The following is a 20,766-nucleotide window of genomic DNA, read 5'->3' as shown; positions in this document are numbered from 1 at the left end:
GAGCACAAAAGACCGAGGGCCCTCTCCCAACCAGAGGCGCCTGCGTGCACGCGTGCACGTGCGCGCTCACACGCAGGCACACACGCACACCCCAGAGTGGGCCCCGCACAGGGCGTCGAGTGCACCCGAATCGCCCCACAAGACGCCACGGCCCCTTCTGTCGGGGAGGGGGACTCTGTGCCACGATTAAACCCCTTGATCCATTTTCCGCGAGGCTTGGCTCTGCCCCGTCTCCCCATCGTCGTCCACTCTCGTGTTTGGTTTCAAGACGTATTTTTCTCTCTGTCCGCCTGGGACTCCGGGACCAATCCATGCCCACCCCCCGACCACCCCCCCCCCCAGGAGCCTCCTGCCCCGCCTGCCCCTTCTGAGTGTCTGGCAGAGCGCGAGGCAGCCGCCGTCGGCCTGGTGGGGGCTGCGCCCCTGTCGGTCCATCTCCCCGCAAGCGTGTCTGTTTTGTCTGTGGCTGCAGAGCGGATGAGAGCCAGGCTCCCCAGCGAGGCTCTGCCGGCTCCGCGGTGCTCCGCCCCCTGGATTCTGCCGCCGCCTCCTGGCGGGCCGCCTCCCCGTACTCAGGTCCCTAGGCTCGGCCACCACACGGAGGGGCAGGACACCACTGCTGCCCTGACCCTGGCCCTCCCTCTCCCGGGGCCCACTTGGGTCCAGGGAGGCGACTCTGCTGGGCTTAGGCGCCTCCTGCCCGTCCTAGGAGTCAAGCTTTCTCCTGCAGCCGCTCGGAACGAGCATCCTCCGGGACTGCTCGGGGTGCACCCATCCTCGAGAGTCGCTCCAGAGAGGCGCCTGGCTGTGCCCACAGGGCGCACGTGGCCCCCTGGCCCCAGTGACACCACGAGTAGTGTCGCTGTGGCTGACGTTTGCCTCGGTGTCAGTCCCGCTGGGAGGGGAGGGGGTCAACCTCCTGCAGCCCCCCGGCCTCCACCAGCTGGTTCCCAAGCCTACAGCACCTATTAGATGCTGTTGAGAGGACCTCCGCGTGTGTCCGGGCGGGTCTGCGCTGCTGGGACGGCGCGCGTGGTGGAGCTCGAGTGAAGCGAGTCATCAGGGTCACGCCGCTGCGGCGGAGGCGGGCAGGCGGCCAAGCTGCACTTGCTTCCAGGCTACCGGCCGGGCTCCCGCCAGAACTGCAGGATGCTCACCCCGCGTCGCTGGCTGCCTGGGGCGTGTTTGTCTCGCGACAGCCAGGCAGCCCGGCCAGCATGGTCAGCCTCCACCCCCGGTCCGTGGGTGGCAGCAGGTCACGGGCTAGGCCCGGCCAGCAGCAGGGGACATCGCTCTGCACAGTGGCTGTCTGGGCCCTCGGGTTCCCATGTGTGTGTTAGGGTCAGCCTGTCAATCGCAGGAGTAACAAATCAGAGAGAGGCAGAGAAGGAAGGAGCGCCCAGGCACTCAGCTGCGGGAGACTGTGACCGCACGGTCTGTAGCCTGCCAGGCTTCTCGGTCCATGGAATTTTCCAGGCAAGAATACTGGAGCGGGTGGCCTTTTCCTACTCCAGGGGGTCTTCCAGACCCAGGAATCGAACCCGCGTCTCCTGCCCTGAAGGCGCAACCTTTACTGTTGAACCACCTGAGAAGCCCAGGGAAGGCTGGGGGAGGGGGAGCTGCCAGGATTTCGACTGGGGTGACCTTGAATCTGCAGGGGGGAGAACGGATGTCTTCCTTACCCTGAGTCTTTGGAGGCAGATCTGATCTGCTCCTTTACTGAGGCTGCCTCTCGCGCTCTGGACCATGCTTGGCGGTGTTTCAGGCAGCAGTCTGGCACACCTTCATCGCCTTTGTTTTCTGGCTGCTTGATGCTTTCAGTGTGCAGAGCAGGGGCCTGGAGAGCAGGGACAGTGCTCTCTGGAAGGCTTCCTGCGCCCCTTCCCACTCTGTCCTCCCGTCGTGGCCGCTCTCTGACTTCCAGCAGCCTAGGCTGTCCAGACGCGTGGACCCCCCAGAACACGCTCACCCGTGCCGGCCTCTCTGGCCTTGGGGGTACCTGTGCTTCTCATTGCAGCGGCTTCTCTCGTTGCGGAGCACGGGCTCTAGACATGCAGGCTTCAGCTGGTGTGGTGCACAGGCTGGTTGCTCCGCAGCACGTGGGATCTTCCCAGACCAGGGATCAAACCCCTATCCCCTGCACTGGCAGCTGGATTCTTTCCCACTGTACCACTAGAGAAGTCTCACGCTTAAGTCTGAATCCGTGCAGCTTTGAAGTAAGTTTTAAAAAGCAGTAGCTAAATTCTCTGATGCTGTTTCCTGCCCAGGATCTCCCGGACTGTTCTGTCTTCTGAATTTCCTTTTACATTTTAGAATCAGCTTGCAGATTACTACAGAGACAGCCTTGAGGGAATTTGACTGCACTCGTGACAAATCTTTGTGACAAATCTTTCTTTCTTTTGCCTTTTCATACTGTTCATGGGGTTCTCAAGGCAAGAATAGTGAAGTGGTTTGCCATTCCCTTCTCCAGTGGGCCATATTTGTCAGAACTCTCCACCGTGACCCGTCCGTCTTAGGTGGCCCCACACGGCATTGCTCATAGTTCCACTGATTTAGACAAGGCTGTGGTCCATGTGCGGAGAAGGCAATGGCAACCCACTCCAGTACTCTTGCCTGGAAAATCCCACGGATGGAGGAACCTGGTAGGCTGCAGTCCATGGGGTCACGAAGAGTTGGACACGACTGAGTGACTTCACTTTCACTTTTCACTTTAATGCATTGGAGAACGAAATGGCAACCAACTCCACTATTCTCGCCTGGAGAATCCCAGGGACGGAGGAACCTGGTGGGCTGCCGTCTATGGGGTCGCACAGAGTTGGACACGACTGAAGCGACTTAGCAGCAGCAGCAGCAGCAGCAGTGGTCCATGTGATCAGTTTGGTTAGTTTTCTGTGATTGTAGTTTTCATTCTGTCTGCCCTCTGATGGATGAGGATAAGAGGCTTGTGGAAGCTTCCTGATGGACACACTGGCTGAGGGGGAAATTGGGTCTTGTTCTGATGGGCAGGGCCATGCTCAGTTCACTTCAGTTCAGTTGCCCAGTCGTGTCTGACTCTTTGCAACTTCATGGACTGCAGCACACCAGGCTTCCCTCTCCATCACCATCTCCCAGAGCTTGCTCAAACTTAAGCCCATCGAGTCAGTGATGCCATCCAACCATCTCATCCTCTGTTGTCCCCTTCTCCTGCCTTCAATCTTTCCCAGCATCAGAGTTTTTTCCAGTGAGTCAGTTCTTCATATCAGGTGGCCAAACTATTGGAGTTTCAGCTTCAGCATCAGTCCTTCCAATGAATATTCAGGACTGATTTCCTTTAGGATGGACTGGTTGGATCTCCTTGCAGACCAAGGGACTCTCAAGAGTCTTCTCCAACACCACAGTTCAGAAGCATCAATTCTTCAGCGCTCAGCTTTCTTTATAGTCCAACTCTCACATCTGTACATGACCACAGGAAAAACCATAGCTTTGACTATATGGACCTTTGTCTGTAAAGTAATTCTTCTGCTTTTTAATATGCTGTCAAAGTTGGTCATAACTTTTCTTCCAAGGAGCAAGTGTCTTTTAATTTCATGGCTACAATCACCATCTGCAGTGATTTTGGAGCCCCCCAAAATAAAGTCTGTCACTGTTTCCATTGTTTCCACGTCTATTTGCCATAAAGTGATGGGACCGGATGCCGTGATCTTCATTTTTTGAATGTTGAGTTTTAAGCCAACTTCTTCACACTCTCCTTTAATTTTCACCAAGTGGATCTTTAGCTCTTCTTCGCTTTGTGCCATAAAGGGTAGTGTCATCTGTGTATCTGAGGTTATTGATATTTCTTCTGGCAATCTTAATTCCAGCTTGTGCTTCATCCAGCCCAGCGTTTCTCATGATGTACTCTTCATATAAGTTAAATAAGCAGGGTGACAGTATACAGCCTTGATGTATTCCTTTCCCAATTTGGAACCAGTCTGTTATTCCATGTCCCGTTCTAACTGTTGCTTCTTGACCTGAATACAGATTTCTCAGGAGGCAGGTGAGGTGGTCTGGTATTCCCACCTCTTCAATAATTTTCCATAGTTTGTTGTGATCCACACAGTCAACGGCTTTGGCATAGGCAATAAAGCAGAAGTATATGTTTTTCTGGAACTCTCTTGCTTTTTCTGTGATCCAACAGATGTTGGCAATTTGATCTCTGGTTCCTCTGACTTTTCTAAATCAAGCTTGAACATATGGAAATTCTTGGTTCATGTACTGTTGAAGCCTGGCTTGGAGAATTTTGAACACTACTTTGCTATGGTGTGAGATGAGTGCGGTTGTGCAGTAGTTTGAGCATTCTTTGACATTACCTTTCTTTGGGATTGGAATGAAAACTGACCTTTTCCAGTCCTGTGGCCACTGCGGAGTTTTCCAAATTTGCTGGCATGTTGAGTGCAGCACTTTAACAGCATCATCTTTTAAGATTTGAAATAGCTCAGCTGGAATTCCATCACCTCCACTAGCTTTGTTCATAGTGATGCTTCCTAAGGCCCACTTGACTTCAGGCTGCAGGATGTCTGGCTCTAGGTGAGTGATCACACCATCGTGGTTATCTTGGTCATGAAGATCTTTTTTGTACAGTTCTTCTGTGTATTCTTGCCACCTCTTCTTAATATCTTCTGCTTCTGTTAGGTCCCTACCATTTCTGTCCTTTATTGTGCCCACCTTTGCATGAAGTGTTCCCTTGGTATCTCTAATTTTCTTGAAGAGATCTCTAGTCTTTCTCATTCTGTGTTTTCCTCTGTGTTTCCAAATTTCTTTGCATTGATCACTGGGGAAGGCTTTCTTATCTCTCCTTGCTATGGAGCCATGCTCAGTAAGTCTTTAATCCAATTTTCTGTTGATGGGCAGGACTGTGTTCCTTGTTGTTTGACCTGAGGCCAAGCTATGGTGGAGGCAATGAAGACAATGGCGCCTCCTTCGAAAGGCCCCATGCAGGCACTGCCACACTCAGCGCCCCCGGCCCTGCAGCAGGCCGGCGCCGACCCACGCCTCCCCAGAGACGCCGGGACCCTCCCGGGCAAGTCTGGGTCAGTCTCCTGGGGGTCGCTGCCCCTTTCTCCTGGGTTCTGGTGTGTACCAGGTTCTGTGTGTGCCCTCCAAGAGTCTGTGCCCCCAGTCCTGTGTAAGCTCTGTAATCAAATCCCATTGACCTCCAAACTCAAATTCCCTGGATGTTCTCAGTCCCTTTGCCAGACCCCCAGGTTGGGAAATCTGTTGTGGGTCCTAGAACTGTTTTAACAGTGTGAGAATTTATTTGGTATAACTGTTCTGCAGTTTGTGGGTCGTCTGCTTGGCAGCTCTTTGGTGGAGTTAATGGCGACCTCCTCCAAGAGGGCTTATGCCACAGGCTGTGTGACCCAGGTCTGCTGCACCCAGAGCCCCTGCCCCTGCGGCAGGCCGCTGCTGAGCCGCACCTTTGCAGGAGACACTCAGAGGCAGGTCTGGTTCAGTCTCTGTGAGGTCTCTGGGTCCTGGTGTACACAAGGTTTTTGTTTGAGCCCTCCAAGCATCTCTGGCGGGTATGGGGTTTGATTCTAAATGTGATTTTGCCCCTTCTACCTTCTTGCTGGAGCTGCTTCTTTGCCCTTGGATATGGGATATCTTTTTTGGTGGGATCTCCTGTCGGCGATTGTTGAGCAGCAAGTTGTAATTTTGGAGTTCTCACAAGAGAAGATGAGCGCACATCCTTCCACTCCATCAATGAACAGCATGAAAAGGCAAAAAGATAGGACACTGACAGAGGAACTCCCCAGGTCGGCAGGTGCCCAATATGCTACTGGAGGTCAGTGGAGAAATAACTCCAGAGAGAATGAAAGGATGGAGCCAAAGCAAAAACAATGCCCAGTTGTGGATGTGACTGGTGATGGAAGCAAGGTCTGATGCTGTAAAGAGCAATATTGCATAGGAACATGGAATGTCAGGTCCATGAATCAAGGCAAATTGGAAATGGTCAAACAGGAGATGGCAAGACTAAACATCAACATTTTAGGAATCAGCGAACTAAAATGGACTGGAATGGGTGAATTTAACTCAGATGACCATTATATCTACTACTGTGGGCAGGAATCCCTCAGAAGAAATGGAGTAGCCCTCATTGTCAACAGAAGAGTCCAAAATGCAGTTCTTGGATGCAGTCTCAAAAACGACAGAATGATCTCTGTTCGTTTCCAAGGCAAACCATTCATTATCACAGTAATCCAAGTCTATGCCCTGACCAGTAACTCTGAAGAAGCTGAAGTTGAACAGTTCTATGAAGACCTACAAGACCTTCTAGAACTAACACCCCCAAAAGATGTCCTTTTCATTATAGGGGACTGGAATGCAAAAGTAGGAAGTCAAGAAACACCTGGAGTAACAGGCAAATTTAGCCTTGGAATACGGAATAAAGCAGGGCAAAGGCTAATAGAGTTTGGCCAAGAGAACACACTGGTCATAGCAAACATCCTCTTCCAACAACACAAGAGAAGACTCTATACATGGACATCACCAGATGGTTGACACCGAAATCAGACTGATTATATTCTTTGCAGCCAAAGATGGAGAAGCGCTATACAGTCAGCAAAAACAAGACCGGGAGCTAACTGTGGCTCAGGTCATGAACTCCTTATTGCCAAATTCAGACTGAAATTAAAGAAAGTGGAGAAAAACAATAGACCATTCAGGTATGAAAGTGAAAGTGAAGTCGCTCAGTCATGTCCAATTCTTTGCAACCCTGTGGACTGTAGACCACCAGGCTCCTCCGTCCATGGGATTCTCCAGGCAAGAATACTGGAGTGGGTTGCCATTTCCTTCTCCAGGGGATCTTCCCGACCCTGGATGGTGCACTCTTTGCAAACTCTTTTATAGACTGTGGCCTGCCAGGCTTTCCTGTCAAGGAGGGGGTTTTCCAGGCAAGAATACTGGAGGATATTGGCCAATACTGGTTGCCATACCCTTCTAGAGCGCTGTATTTCCTGCTGCCCTAGCCACCAACCCCCCTGAGTACCTGGTGCTGCCAGAACCCCTGTGACCCAAGCAGCTGCACCACCTCCGCACTGGCCCTCACAGGGGCAAACCCAAGTCCTCCAGGGCAGCCTCAGGAGCAAACCCCAGTGGAGGACCCACATGCAGAGGTGGAAATAAAACCACAGTTGAAACCCAGGGGCAGTGTGGCTAAGGAAGAAGACCCAGAACCTTCCCACCAGCTCGGCAAGCTGCAGATTAAGTCCACGCGATCAGCTAGGCAGACTCTGTGTCTGGAATATAAAAACGGGCACTGAGAGCTCCCACACAAGAAGACACACTAGTTCTGATGCCTGTGAACATTGGAAGCAAGAACACAGAGGACTAGGGCCAGATTAGAATCTGAGCAGCCCCCGCAGCAGGCCCAGGGGTCAGCATGGCGTTGGAGGGCATCCTAGGGGGTGAGGTGGACTGTGACTCCCTGCAAGGGACTCTGACAGCAGTGACTCAAGAAAAACACTTATTATTCTTATGTTTTGACTTGTTCTGTAGGTTCTTTTGGATTTTTTTTTCTTTTTTTCCCCTTTTCCCCCGTCTCTGTTGTAGTTGTTAATTCTATTGGCACTATGAAATCTAACTAAGCTTTTGAGCTTTTTTTTTTTTTTCTTTTTTTTCTCGGTCACATTTTTTATTGTTGTTATAAACCTCTGCCTCTATATTGGGCTTTTGCAGTTCTGGGGAGTTGTTTTTTTTTTTTTTTTTTTTTTCTCCTTTTCTCTTTTTTTAAATTTTAATTTTTTAAACCTATTATTATTTTTTCTACATTTATTCCTCTGTTTGCCTTTCCTACTGTTCTTCCCCCTTGCAGTAAATCTCCTTCATCTACCCCTATTGAAACTTGCATATCCTTTCTGTTCTTTCTTTCCTTTCGTCTCAACATATTTGTCAGTTTTGCTTCCATTGCTCTATTCCCCACTCAGTACCTTGCTTTAGTCCTGTTTTCCAGTTTCTGCTTTAGTTAGTTTTGGTCTTAGCTGGTAAATATACTTTTTGATTTCCTTTGTTTGCTGGGTCAGTCAGTTGTACTTTAGTGTCGTTGGACTGTTTTGACGTTGCTCATGGGTGTATATGGGTACATGTATATTCCATTATTTTAATTATCATCTGCCTGATTTTGTAAGTGCTGTTTGTCTGGAGTTCATCTTTGGTTTCTTGTTTTTGGATATTTACTTTAATCTCACTTAATGCCATAACAAACCACTTGTGGAATCTTCGTTCCTGACCTTAGATCAAGCCCTGAGCCTTTGGGGTGGGAGCACTGACTCCAGAGCCTAGACGACCAGAGAACTAACCCCAGGGAGGATCAGATAGTGAGAACTCACACAAGGGAAACCACTGGAATACAAGACCCGGCATCACCCAGCCACCAGTAGCACCCTGTGCAGGACACGCATCTAAACAGCAAACAAAACAAAAATGCAAACCCAACCATCAGCAGACAGGATTAGCACCTCACTCAGCCTTGCCCATCAGAGGAAAAGCAAGCAAGCGAAAACTCAGCCCCAATCTCACCCTATATGAAGCTCACACAAACCGCTGGACCAACCTCAGAAGGGCAGACACCAAAAGGAAGAAAGAATTCAGCCCTGAAGCCTGGGAAAAGGAGACCTCAAACACAATAATTAATAATAATAATAATAATGAAAAGGCAGAGAAATACTACACAAATGAGGGAACAAACTAGAAACACAGGAGTCCAAATAAATGAAGACGAAATAGGCAAACTACCTGAAAAAGAATTCAGAATAATGATAGTAAAGGTGATCAAAAACCTTGAAAGCAAAATGGAGAAAATGCAAGAATCAATTAACAAAGACCTGGAAGAATTAAAGAATAAACATGCAGAGACAAACAGCACAATTACTGAAATTAAAAATACTCTAGAAGGAATCAATAGCAGAATATCTGAAGCAGAACGAATCAGTGAGCTGGAAGATAAAGTGGTAGAAATAACTTCTGAAGAGCAGAATAAAGTAAAAAGAATGAAAAGAACTGAGGGTAGTCTCAGAGACCTCTGGGACAATATCAAACGCACCAACATTCGAATTATAGGGGTCCCAGGAGGAGAAGAGAAAAAGAAAGGGTGTGAGAAAATTTTTGAAGAGATTATAGTTGAAAATTTCCCCAGCGTGGGAAAGGAAATAGTCAGTCAAGTCCAGGAGGCACAAACAGTCCCATTCAGGATAAACCCAGGAGAAACACGCCAAGACACATGCTAATCAAGATAACAGACTAAACACAAAGAAAGAATATTAAAAGCAGCAAGGGAGAAGCAACAAGTACATACAAGGGAAACTCCATAGGCTTAACAGCTGCTCTTTCAGCAGAAACTCTGCAGGTCAGAAGGGAATGGCAGGGTATATTTAAAGTACTGAAAGGGAAAAATCTACAACCAAGATGACTGTACCTGGCAAGGATCTCATTCAAAGTGACGGAGAAATAAAAAGCTTTTCAGACAAGCAAAAGTTCAGAGAATTCAGTACCACCAAACCAGCTTTACAGCAAATGTTGAAGGGACTTATATAATCAAGAAACACGAGAGAAGAAAAAAGACCTACAACCTCAATCCCCCATAATTAAGAAAATGGCAATAGGAACATACATCTCAATAATTGCTTTAAATGTAAATGGATTAAATGCTGAAACCAAAAGACACAGACTGGCTGAATGGATACAAAAACAAGACGTGTACATATGCTGTCTACAAGAAACCCATTTCAGACCTAAAGACACATATAGACTGAAAGTGAGAGGATGGAAAAATATATTCCATGCAAATGGGAAGCAAAGGAAAGCTGGAGTAGCAATCCTCATATCAGACAGAATAGATCTTAAAGAAGACTACAAGAGATAAAAAAGGACACTACATAATGATCAAGGGATCAATCCAAGAGGAAGACATGACAATTGTAAACATCTATGCACCCAACATGGAAGCAGCTCAATGCATAAGACAGACACTGACAGACATAAAAGGAGAAATCGACTGCGACACAATAGCAGCAGGAGACTTTAGGACCCCGCTCGCAGCAGCAGACAGATCGTCAAAGCAGAAAGTGGCTAAGGAGACACAGGTCTTAAGTGAGCCATTAGATGAGATGGGTCTCATTGATGTCTTCAGGACATTCCATCAAATGCAGAAGAATTCACCTTCTTCTCAAGTGCACATGGAACAGTCTCCAGGACAGACCACCTCTTGGGTCACAAATCAAACCTCAGTAAATTTAAGAAACTTGAGATCGTATCAGGCATCTTCTCTGACCGTGCTGTGAGACTAGATATCAATCACAAGAAAAAAACTAAGAAACACAAACACACGGAGGTTCAACAACGCGTTTCTAAATAACCAACGTGTCACTGAAGAAATCAAAAGGGAAATAAAAAAATTTCTAGAAGCAAATGACCATGAAAACATGACAACTCAAAACCTATGGGATGTAGCAAAAGCAGTCCTAAGAGGGAAGCTTATAGCAACACAATCCCACCCCAAGAAACAAGAAAAACATCAAACAGACAGACTAACTTTACACCTGACACAATGCGGAAAAGAAGAACAAAAATCCCAAAATTAGTAGAAGGAAAGAAATCATAAAGATCCAAGCAGAAATAAATGAAAAAAAAATAAACAATAGTAGAGATTAATAAAACTAAAATCTGGTTCTTTGAGAAGATAAACAAAATTGACAAACCCTTAGCCAGACTCATCAAGAGAAAAAGAGAGAAGAATCAAATCAACAAAATTAGAAATGAAAAAGGAGAGGTTACAACAGACAGTGCAGAAATACAAAGGATTATAAGAGACTATTGTGAACAACTATATGGCAATAAAATGGATAACCTGGAAGAAATGGACAGATTCTTAGATAAGTTCAGTCTTCCAAGACTGAACCAGGAAGAAACGGAAATTATGAACAATTCAGTTACAAGCATTGAAATTGAAGCTGTGATCAAAAGTCTCCCCCAAAACAAAAGCCCAGGACCAGATGGCTTCACAAGAGAATTCTATCAAGCATCCTTCTGAAACTCTTTCAAAAAATTGCAGAGGAAGGAACACTTCCAAACTCATTCTACGAGGCCACCATCACCCTGATACCAAAACCAGACAAAGACAACACATAAACAAGAAAACTACAGGCCAATGTCACTGATGAACAGAGATGCCAAAATCCTCAGCAAAATTTTAGCAAACAGAATTCAGCAACACATCAAAAGGCTCAAACAGCATGATCAAGTTGGGTTTACTTCAGAAATACAAGGATTCCTCAATATACACAAATCAATCAATGTGATACACCATAGTAACCAATTGAAAGATAAAAACCATATAATTATCTCAATAGATGCAGAAAAAGCCTTTGACAAAATTCAGCACCCATTTATGATTAAAACTCTTCAAAAATGAGCATAGAAAAAAATCTACCTCAACATACTAACGGCCATATATGATCAGCCTACAGCAGACATTACTGTCAGTGGTGAAAAACTGAACGCATCCCCCCTAAGATCAGGAACAAGACAAGGGTGTCCACTTTCTCCACTGTTATTCAACATAGTTCTGGAAGTCCTAGCTACAGCAATCAGAGAAGAAAAAGAAATACAAGGAATCCAGATCAAAAAAGAAGTAAAGCGCTCACTGTTTGCAGATGGCATGATACTGTACATAGAAAACCCTAAAAATAGTATCGGAAAATTACTAGAGCTAATCAGTGAATTTAGCAAAGTTGCAGGATACAAAAGCAATACACAGAAATCAGTTGCATCTCTAATACTAACAATGAAAAATCAGAAAGAACAATTAAGGAATCAATCCCATTCACCATTGCAACAAAGAAAGAATTAAATATCTAGGAATAAACTTACCTAAGGAGAGAAAAGAACTGTACTCAGAAAATTATAAGACACTGATGAAAGAAATCAAAGATGATATAAGCAGATGGAAAGGTATCCCATGTTCCTGGGTAGGAAGAATCAATATTGTGAAAATGACTATACTACCAAATGCAATCCACAGATTCAATGCACTCCCTATCAAATTACCAATGGCATTTTTCACAGAACTAGAACAAAAAAATTCCACAATCCATACGGGAACACAAAAGACCCCAAATAGCCAAAGCAGTCTTTAGAAAGAAGAATGGAGCTGGAGGAATCAAGCTTCCTGACTTCAGGTTATACTACAAAGCTACAGTCATCAAGACAGTAAGGTACTGGCACAAAAATGGAAATATAGACCAATGGAACAAGATACAAAGCCCAGAAATAAACCCATGCACCTATCGGCAACTTATTTTTGACAAAAGAGGCAAGAATATACAATGGGGCAAGGACAGCCCCTTCAATAAATGGCACTGGGAAAACTGGGCAGCTACACGTAAAAGAATGAAATTAGAACACTTCCTAACACTGTACACATAGCTAAACTCAAAATGGGCTAAAGACCTAAATGTAAGACCAGAAGTTATAAAACTCTTGGGGAAAACATAGGCAGAACACTCAATGACAGAAATCAAAGCTTGATCCTCTATGACCCACCTCCTAGAGCAATGGAAATAAAACCAAAAGTAAACAAGTGGGACCTGATTAAACTTAAGAGCTTTTGCACAGCAAAGGAAAGTATAAGCAAGGTGAAAAGACAGTCCTCAGAATGGGAGAAAATAATAGCAAATGAAACAACTGACAAAGGATTAATTTCCAAAATATACAAGCAGCTCATATAACTCAATGCCAGGAAAACAAAAAAAACAATCAAAAAGTGGGAAAAAGACCTAAACAGACATTTCTCCAAAGAAGACATGCAGGTGGCTAACAAACACATGAAAAGATGCTCAACAGCGCTCATTATTAGAGAAATGCAAATCAAACCACAATGAGATACCACCTCACACCGGTCAGAATGGCCCTCATCAAAATGTATACAAATAATAAATGCTGGAGAGGGTGTGGAGAAAAGGGAATGGTCTTGCACTGTTGGTGGGAAGGTAAATTGATATAGCCGCTATGGAAGACGGTATGGAGATTCCTTTAAAAACTAGGAATAAAACCAGCATATGCCCCAGCAATCCCACTCCTAGGCCTAGACCCTGAGGAAACCAGGGTTGAAAAAGACACATGTATCCCATTGTTCACTGCAGCACCATTTACAACAGCTAGAACATGGAAGCAACCTAGATGCCCATCGACAGATGAATGGATAAAGAAGTCGTGGTGCACATACACAGTGGAGTATTACTCAGCCATAAAAAAGAACACATTTGAGTCAGTTCTGATGAGGGGGATGAACCTAGAACCTATTATACAGAGTGAAGTGAGTCAGAAAGAGAAAGAGAAATACCACATTCTAACACACATATACAGAATCTAGAAAAATGGTTCTGAATGAATTTATTTTCAGGTCAGCAGTGGAGAAACAGACAGAGAGTAGACTTATGGACAGGGAGAGGGGAGGAGAGGGGGAGATGTGTGGAGAGAGTAACATGGAAACTTGCATTACTGTATGTAAGATAGACAGCCAGCGGGGATTTGCTGTATGGCTCAGGAAACTCATGGGCTCTATATCAACCTAGACGGGTGGGATGGGGAGGCAGATGGGAGGGAGGTTCAAAAGGCAGGGGATATATGTACACCTATGGCTGATACATGTTGAGGTTTGACAGAAAACAGTAAAATTCTGTAAAGCAGTTATCCTTCAACAACAACAACAAAAAAGGCAGAGGAACCAGAGATTAAATTGCCAACACCCATTGGATCATAGGAAAAGCAAGAGAGTTCCAGAAAAACATCTACTTCTGCTTTATTGACTACGTCTAATCCTTTGACTACTTGGATCACAACAAATTGTGAAAAATTCTTAAAGAGATGGGAATACCAGACCACCTCACCTGCCTCCTGAGGAATCTGTATGCAGGTCAGGAAGCAGCAGTTAGAACTGGACATGGAACAACAGACTGGTTCCAAACAGGAAAAGGAGTACGTCAAGGTTGTATATTGTCACCCTGCTTATTTAACTTATATGCAGAGTACATCATGCAAAATGCCAGGCTGGATGAAGCACAAGCTGGAATCAAGATTGCTGGGAGAAATATCAATAACCTCAGATACACAGAAGGCACCACCCTTATGGCAGAAAGAGAAGAAGAACTAAAGAGCCTCTTGAAGAAAGTGAAAGAGGAGAGTGAAAAAGTTGACTTAAAACTCAACATTCAGAAAATGAAGATCATGGCATCTGGTCCCATCACTTCATGGCAAACAGATGGGGAAACAATGGAAACAGTGAGAGACTTTATTTTTCTGGGCTCCAAAATCACTGCAGATGGTGCTTGCAGCCATAAAATTAAAAGACACTTGCTTCTTGGAAGAAAAGTTATGACTAACCTAGATAGCATATTAAAAAGCAGAGACATTACTTTACTGACAAAGGTCCGTCTAGTCAAAGCTCTGTTTTTTTCAGTAGTCATGTGTGGATGTGAGAGTTGGACCATGAAGAAAGCTGAGTGCCGAAGAATTGATGCTTTTGAACTGTGGTGTTAGAGAAGACTCTTGAGAGTCCCTTGGACTGCAAGGAGATCCAACCAGTCCATCCTAAGGGAAATCAGTCCTGAATATTCATTGAAAGGACTGATGTTGAAGCTGAAACTCCAATCCTTTGGCCACCTGATGTGAAGAACTGACTCATTGAAAAAGACCCTGATGCTGGGAAAGATTGAGAGCAGGAGGAGAAGGGGACGACAGAGCATGAGATGGTTGGATGGCATCATGGACTCGATGGGCATGAATTTGCGCAAACTCCAGGAGCTGGTGATGGACGGGGAAGCCTGGCGTGCTGCAGTGCATGGGGTCACAAAGAGTCGGACACGACTAAGCGACTGAGCTGAACTGACTGTGTCAAATCTACCGATCATTTTAAGGAGAACTGACGGCCTCATGATGCTGAGACTCCCAATCTACCCACTTGATGTATCTTGACATTTATAGTATCTATACATACTATATTCTTCAGTTATCCTAAGCAATATTTTTAGGGTGGATTTTTTTCTCATCAAATGAATTCCTAAGTATCAGATGTATTTTCTATACTTTTATACATGTATTGTTATCAATTGACTTTGCTACTTTAATAAATGGTGGGTTTTAATCTTTTTCTCTTCTCTTGGTGAGAACGTTCACTGTCGGTGACACCAGCTTTGTGGTCAGCTGTGGCCGCCAGGTCTCACGTCTGGTCCTCAGGCGTCACCCACCTGCCAGCTGAGCGCTTGCCCCCCTCTCCCCACTGCCCAGGGCTCCCTCCTGGCAGCCACCTTTCTCTCTGTTCCTGTGAGTTTGAGTTATTTAAGATTCTGCATATGAACGATATAAATGGTGCTTTAAAATTTATTTCCCAATTATTTGTGCCAGTGTGTCGACACCCCCGCGGCTCTTGCACGCTGCCCCTGCAGCCCGCCTCCTGCAGGGCTCCCCAGCAGCATCCGTCGCCTCCCTTTCCAGTCTGTCTACCTTGTCCTGGTTCCCGCCCCCCTGCACTGAGGGGAGCAGGCAGGAGCCCACTAATGAGGCCGGAGTAAGGTCCCCACAAACACATGCCCTCGAACAGAGGACACTGCTTGTTGGCTGGGGGCGGTTTTCTTCTCTGTTTGTCATGCATGACCCAGGAGCTGCACCGTTCCCCCTGAATCTCCGGAGATGGTCGTGTCGCTCTGCTCGTATGAGTGGCATCCATCCCCGCAGGACCGGGAGGCGGACCTTGTCTTCCTTCGTCATCTCTCAAAGTCTGCAGAACGAGAGGTGTTTCACTTTGTTTCTAGCATCGCCCCCCCACTGCCATCAGGGAGTGTCGCCGGGGTCTGCCGCTGTTTCCAGCTCCTCGGAGACCCAGCCTGCGGCTTTGCTGAACCTCCACTTTACTCCCCTGGCTCTGGCGCCTGTGGTTTTATTTGTCTCCCTACAGATGCATATGCGTGGGCTTCCCGTGTGGCTCAGCTGGTAAAGAATCCGCCCGCAGTGCGGGGGACCTGGGTCCCATCCCTGGCTTGGGAAGATCCCCTGGAGAAGGGAACGGCTACCTGCTCCAGTGTTCTGGCCTGGAGAATTGCATGGACTGCATAGTCCATGGGGTTGCAAAGAGTCAGACGCAGCTGAGCGACTTTCACTCACTTGGCGTGTGCACATATATATGTTTAATTGGGGTGTAACTGCTTTAGGACGTTGGTCTCTGCTGTACAAGGAGGTGACTCAGCCACGTGTATGCTCGTGTCCCCTCCCTCATGGACTTCCCTCCCCCCGCCCCGTCCCACTCCTCTGGGTCACCGCAGAGCGGTGAGCTGAGCCCTGTGCTGCACAGCAGCTTCCCACCGGCTATTCAACGTTTCCAAATCAAGCAACCGACAGTGGATTAATCTCCAAAATATACAAACAGCTCATGCAGCTCAACATTAAAAAATAAACAAGCTGGCAACCCAACCAGAAAATGGGCAGAAGGCCTAAGTGTTTAGAAGTTGGCTGGATCTTAATAGTTGGCGTTTCTTCTTTCCAGTACACGACAGGCAAGTCAAGGGTGGCAATCACCCTTTATTTTCTGCTTTAACTGTATCTGAGAATTTTTTAAATGTAGTGTTTGGGGTACTATTCAGGTCAATATTTTCTAATTTTTAGTACAATTCTTTGATCTCTAGGTCTTTTAGAAATCGTTTTCAATATATTCGCATCAGATTTTGTAAGCAGCCTGGATTTTTTTTTTTCTATTTTATTGTTTTTTATTATTTTTTTTTAAGTTTTTTTATTTTTTAAATTTTAAAATCTTTAATTCTTACATGCGTTCCCAAACATGAACCCCCCTCCCACCTCCCTCCCCATAACATCTCTCTGGGTCATCCCCATGCACCAGCCCCAAGCATGCTGTATCCTGCGTCAGACATAGACTGGCGATTCAATTCTTACATGATAGTATACATGTTAGAATGCCATCTTGTCGGCATAATCGTGTTCCGACCGGAGCTGGGTCGCTGCAGCACCAGGCCTTCGCTGTGGGGCGTTGTGTGCGCTCAGTGCTGGTGAGACAGCGTGCTCCGCGCTTGTCGAGTACCGCAAGCGCGGCCGGGTCGTCCAGTGTGGCGTCCACACCTTTTATGCTCTTTCTGCGTTTTCCTATCTGCATGTCCCAAGTATGATGACGACCTGTGGGGACCCATCAGCTTCTTATAATCCTGACAACTGTTGCTCTGCACTTCTTCAGACTCTGTTATTAATTTTATCTCGGCTAGAATTTTCTCGGGTGTATCTTTTCCTTTCAGTCACTCCCTGATCTTGGGTCTTACATATTTCTCTGCATAAAATCTGATTTTTTTTAGAGTGAAAGTGGGTTTATTCTGGGAGAGGCACACCCCGTAGACAGAATGCAGTCCCATCTCAGAGGCCAGAGAGCCGAAACCCTGAGTCCAAACTGGCCACTCTCCTAACCGGCGCATTTCACATTACATCCTGTGAGATCGTCTGTGTACACAGACGGCGTGGATTGTGCACACAGATTGCTCCAGAACAATAAACACCTGCTTGCCCACACATTTCTGAGGGCCAGGGATCCGAGAGGGCCCTCACCTTGTGGTCCAAGCCCCAGGTCTCACGTGAGGTTCGGTCAAGGCCGTGGCCAAGGCTGGGTCACGTGAAGGCTTGACTCGGGGGCGGGGGGTCCGATTTCCAAGGGTTCGCTCACCCGGAAGAGGGCTAGAGGCCTTGTCCTCGCCTCACGGACCCTCCAAAGGGCCGCTTGAGTGCCCTCACGGCTGGTGGAGCATCTGCAGAACAAGAAATTCCAGACAGGCCCTGGAGTCACGTCTTCTGTGGCTCAGCCTGAGAAGTCACACTGGGTCACTTCTGCCATGTTCTGCTGGCCACAAGCCCGGCCTGATGTGACGTGAAGGGTCTGCCCGGGGCCGGGGCACAGGAGGCGGGGCTCCCCTGGGCGCCTTGGAGCCTCCCGCCCTCAGGACCTCTCATCTGACTGTGTCTGGTGTCTGTTTACCCTTCTCCACCTCGTGCTCCTCTTTCTCTTTGCCTTCTTTTCATTAATGCTTTTGCCATTTCAGTTTCTCCTCCTCCGGGTTTGGAGGTCACACACTCTGTTTCTGAGCTTTTAGCTGTTGCATAGAAATGACCAGCTGCATGCTGAGGTTAATGTCTAAAGTTCCGAAAATCCTACTTTTATTCCTGCCCAGACAAGGCAGAGAACCTGCCCGCCAGCGCAGGAGACGTAAGAGACACAGATTCACTCCCTGGGTCGGGAAGATCCCTCGGAGGAGGGCATGCCAACCCACTCCAGTGTTCTTGCCTGGAGACTCCCATGGACAGAGGAGCCTGGCAGGCTGCAGTCCACGGGGTCGCAAAGAGTTGGACACGATGGAGCGACTTAGCAGCAGCAGGACAATACAGTGACCTTCGGGCTTGGAGACATTAGTACTGTGTGTTCAGACCACACAGCGGCTCTCCGCCCTGCACCCTCCCCAGGTCTCAGACTGCCCCCATGGAAGCTCTCATCTCTCCTCTGTTTCGGACTCTCACCTTGACAGAGACAGGCTCTCTGCAGTGGGCGCCCAGTGGGGCTCTCTGCAGCACCTTTCTCCTTGTCTGTCGCCGCTGCTCTCAGAGATACTCGGACAAGTGCATGGCTTTCCAGAAGCGAACTGTCTTACTCGCCTGCACAATTTCTGACTGTTTTAAGGACGGGTCTGTGTGTGGGGTTTTATTTGTATTTATTCAAACTGGAAATCTCCAAGCTTTATTAATCGGCACACTCGTGTCTTTAGTGGTTTGTGAGAAGCGCTCAGCCTTTAACCCTTTGAGTGCCGCCTCCGTCCCGCCGCCTCTCCGTGCCTTGGGAGCTCAGGGGTGCTTGACCCCCTTCTCCACCCACCTCCTGTGTCCCTTCACCTCCCAGTCACCTTCCTGTTTCCTGCGGGGCCACCCACGTAGGCTCCTCCTCTGCCTTCCAGATCATTCTGTCCTCAGAGTCTAGAGCACTGTGAACCCCGTCCACTGAAAGGCTTTAGTTATTATAGACTCATTTTTTAGAAATGCTACTTTTTAATAAATTTGGCCTTTCTTTATGATTCCTTTCCTTTGCCTGAAATCTCTACATCGTATTGAAATCATGTCGTGTTCTGTGTCTGATAATTTTATCAGCTTGTGAGGTCTTAGGTCACGTTCTGTTTCTGCCGGCACTCTCACATTTTATTAGGGACGAATTGTTTTCTTTAAGAAATGGATTGCGGCGAGTCTCTGCATTCTTCCAGGATGCGGGCACGTCCCCTCGGAGAGCCTGTGCGCCCCGGCGGAACCCCGTCCTCGGGCCCTCATCTTCCATCTCCTGAGCAAGGCCGCCGGCATCACTTTAAGCTCATCGTCTGAGGCTTGGTGCCCTCCGTGCCCCGCCCCAAGCCCAGGGATGAGAACTTGTCACCAGGCCTGTTTCCTGTTTGGGACTAGCTCGGGGCAATCTCCCTGGGATTTCCACCCCCGCTGCTCAGCACCAAGAACACGCTCCCTGGGGCTGGGAAGGTGTGTTTTGGGCTCACCCACGGTGCGATCTTTTGGGGTTGCCACTTTCTGAGGGGCAGGGTGTCTCTCACCCCTCGTGGGGGTGGTCTTCTGCCCCCCACACCCCTGAAGCCTTGGAACCTCGAGCCCGGGCGGTCCTGGCCCACAGGGCTGACCCCGCAGACTTCGCCTGATCACGTCTTGCTTTTTGCCTTTTGTTTATTTTAAGAAGGTGTTTTTCATGTTTCATGGTCAGTTCAGTCCAGTCGCTCAGTCGTGTCCGACTCTGCGACCCCGTGGACTGCAGCACTCCAGGCCTCCCTGTCCATCACCAACTCCCGGAGTTTACTCAAACTCACGTCCATCGAGTCCGTGATGCCGTCCAACCGTCTCATCCTCTGTCGTCCCCTTCCCCTCCTGCCTTCAATCTTTCCCACCATCAGAGTCTTTTCCAAAGAGTCAGTTCAGGTTGCTGTTTTGTCCCAAAAGGACTGATCGGATCCAGAGCACCAGCTCCTGAGTGGACACCCCCACTTTGGGTCCTCCACGCGCTCCCCTCACGCCCCCTCATTCACCCCAGGATGTGCAGCGCAGGGCTCCCCTGTGTCTCAGTGCTGCCCCCCCACGCACCACCCCCCCCCCCCCCCGCCGCCCCGCCAGCCCCTAACGGACAGCTCACCGCCCCTCTGCCCTGAGGGCCTAGCCCTTCCCGGGTCTGGCCTGGCCAACCCACCCCCAGTAGGCCTGGACTGCACAGACCTGCCCCTTGGCCTCTGCGCCTGCTCCCCTGAGGATGGGGCCCCCGCCCCAGCTTTCTGCACCCCCACGTGCCGTGCAGGCCCCGGCACACCCCTTGGGACAGGCTAGCTCCCGTCCCTGGGGAGGCCCCGTCCCTGGGGAGGCCCCATTCCTGGGCTCAGGCTCAGCGCTGCTCCAGGCTCCGGGAAGTGGCGGGCTGCTTTGCATAGGAACCGGGCGGCCCCTCCCACCCCGCCTGCCCCTGGGGAGAAGTTACTCAGCCAGGCTACCAGCAGGGCTGCTGGTGGCTCCGGCTGGTGTGGCAGCTCAGCCCATGGCACCCCTGGGCTGGGCCCGAGGCCAGGAGAGCCTGGGGAAGCCCCCACGCCCTCGCCGGCCCAGGAGCAGGCTGCAGCTCGCCCGGAAGGCCCGGTAGCCCCAGGCTGAGTCACGGCAGGCGCGCGGGGGAGGGGTGAGCACGCA

General features: G+C 48.4%; 1 protein-coding gene across 1 annotated transcript in view; it reads left to right on the top strand.

Moving 5' to 3' along the window:
- The window catches only part of TTLL8 (tubulin tyrosine ligase like 8), a 66,570-nt gene that overhangs the window by 38,613 nt on the left and 7,191 nt on the right, over positions 1 to 20,766 (top strand). The gene's annotated exons all lie outside the window — the stretch shown is intronic.

Source organism: Capra hircus, chromosome 5 (genome assembly GCF_001704415.2).
Source record: "Capra hircus breed San Clemente chromosome 5, ASM170441v1, whole genome shotgun sequence".
Taxonomy (NCBI): Eukaryota; Metazoa; Chordata; class Mammalia; order Artiodactyla; family Bovidae; genus Capra; species Capra hircus.
This window is presented reverse-complemented; position numbering and strand designations above follow the sequence as displayed.